The sequence below is a fragment of the Arachis duranensis genome, chromosome 5, assembly GCF_000817695.3.
Source record: "Arachis duranensis cultivar V14167 chromosome 5, aradu.V14167.gnm2.J7QH, whole genome shotgun sequence".
NCBI lineage: Eukaryota > Viridiplantae > Streptophyta > Magnoliopsida > Fabales > Fabaceae > Arachis > Arachis duranensis.
Window position 1 is genome coordinate 54,340,375 of NC_029776.3, and position 2,956 is coordinate 54,343,330.

The following is a 2,956-nucleotide window of genomic DNA, read 5'->3' on the forward strand; positions in this document are numbered from 1 at the left end:
TGTATGAAATGCAACCTATCTATATGAATGCAACTACATGCAAAAATGATTCTACCTACTTGGTTAAAAGTAAATAAGTTCTCCAAGACAAAAATAATTCAAATTCCACTAATTTAAATCATATAAAATAAGGACAAGTAAACTTGTGAGAAGATAGCTCATGAAAGCAGGAAACATAGAATCAAGCATTAAACCCTCACTGGTAGTGTATATCACTCTAACTCTCAAGTGCCTAGGGTCAATCTCTCTATTCTTCCCTAGTCATGCTTTCTAAACATTGTTCTTCATCTAACCAATCAACAAATATTTAATGTACCAATGCACACATCATGAGGTCTTTTCAAGGTTATAATGGGGCTAAGGTAAGGGTAAGGATATATGTATGGCTAAGTGATCTATAAATTGAATCTTTGAGTAACCTGAGCTATCACCTAACATACATACATTCTATATAACTTCTAAAATCATGTCTAGCTACCCATAATTCCCATTTTTGTATAATTCCCATACTCATGTACCAACATTTTTTTATATATATTTTTTTAATTTTATCACATGTGCATCGATCTTTATTAAAGCTTAACATTGGGGTAATTTTATCCCCTTATTCACTTACTTATTTATTGATTTTTTTTGTCTGAAACATAACTTATCAATGCACATGGATTTTCCATTATATATATATTATTTTTTTCTATTTTGGTTTTTCATGAGTAGGTTCCCAAATTCCCAATATTCAAATAAATTAGAAACATGATACATTCCCTTATTAACCCATGTTCCCACAGTTTCCCCATACTTAGTCGATACATAATCTCTATCTTAAGCTAACAAAAGATTCAATTTGGGATTTTTACTTTTGTTTTTCTGCTTAAGGCTAGTGATGTGGTTATAGAACAGAAGGGGGTTAAAAGTCTCAAGGTGGCTAACAAGGGTGATGTAAAGGGTAGGCTTATTTAGGATAAGTGAGCTAAAATCAAATAATGGCCTCAATCATATGCAAACATGTAAATACAATAAATATTGGACATATAGAATGGAACAAAGCAGATATTGCAATTATAGAGAAAGAAATACACAAGAATAAAAATTTATGGTTAGATAATGTAACCATATAAATAAGCTCAAAATCTCACAGGTTGTGTTCTTTGGCTCAAAAACCATGTTCCAAATACAACTTCAAACAAGTGTAACAAAAAAAAATTTTATTCAAATTAGTGAAATGCTATAAAAAGTTTCTTGCAAAAAAAATTATTACTTTAACCAAGTAGTAAAATATGCAAAAATCAAACAAATATGCAAATGCAACAATGAACTATCAAATAAAATAAAACATTGGTGTTGAAATAGGAAATAACTAACCCATGGAGATCGGTATCGACCTCTCCACACTTAAAGATTGCACCGTCCTCGGTGCATGCTAAAATGTGCAGGTGGACGGGTTGTTCCAACTGATGCTTTTCTCCAAAGATTATGCAGATGGACTTGTCTTCTCACCGCATGTAAACGTCTTCCGCTTCCCTTCCGGGTGGCCATCCTGAAAGAAAATAGGGAAGAAAAGTAACCCAGAAATAAAGATAAGAAAATAAATGAAGTATGGTTGGGTTAATGCCAAATGATAAGAGTCTCATTTACATGGAAGCTTCAACATGTACGTGAGAAAACAATAGAAGCCATGGCATGCCAGTAGGACAAAATGTACAACAATGGGGAAGAGAGTCGGTAATGAAAGACAATGTAAGTTCATGCCAATGCAAAAGGAATACAGGTATAAAAGATTGACATTGACAAAAAATTAACATTACCCAACATTGTAAAACAAGTCACTAAGCATCAAAATGACACCAGAAAAGATGCAACAGTTAAATAAGAAAATCAACAGCAAAGGAAAAATAATAAATTTAGAAAAGAAAAGAAAAATATGCACTAAATTAAAATGCAATGAATGGAATATGCAAATAAATAAAATGAAAGATAAGAAGAATGAGAAGGGAAAGAAGTGAGTAAGAAAGGAGGGAGGGAAAAATTAGGATTGGGGAAGAAAAGATAAGATATTTGGCAAATTAGGATAAGCTGTGCGGCGTAAGCGACGCGATCGCGTGGGGCACGCGGTCGCGCGACTTGCGCTGATACTAGTTGACGCGGTCGCGTCGGTCACGCAGTCGCGTGACACAATTCATGCTACTGGCACGAGGGCAGTCTCGCGCTCGCACAACTCTCTGTTCAAATTATTATTAGTGCCAAATTTTAAGTGACGCGATCGCATGGGGCATGCGATCGCGTGAATGGGCTTTAGAAGAATGTGACGCGGTCGCGTGGGTCACACGGCTGCGTGGGTAGAATTGTGCGTTCAGCACCAATCCAGCACCACTCTAGCACAATAATTGGTTGTGCACCCTTTTACGTCGAAATCCAGGGCACGCGGCCGCGTGGGGCACACGGTCGCGTGGGAGGCCATTATTCCCATATGACGCGATCGCGTGGGATGATTTCGGCCATTGGCAAGCCTCCAGCCACGCTCTCGTGTGACTCTCTATTCATTTTATTATTCTCTCCCACACATGTGACGCAGACGCGTCAATGAGGCGGTCGCGTCGCATGAAATTTTTTTTTGTAAAATGCAGAATGCAATGCTTAATGTGAATGCTATGCATGATTCCAGGTTCAATAAAATAAAATAAAATTCAAAAACAAACAAAACTAAATAAAATTAAAATTGAAAAAGGAACGATCATACCATGGTGGGTTGTCTCTCACCTAGCACTTTTAGTTAAAGTCCTTAAGTCGGACATTTGGTGAGCTCCCTGTTATGGTGGCTTGTGCTTGAACTTATCCAAGAATTTCCACCAATGTTTGTGATTCCAGTAACCTCCGGGGTCCCAAACTAAGCATGTAAAGCCCTTAAGAAGCTTCAAACAGATTCTTAGGCTCTCGGGGTAACAAGTGTCAGAGCAAA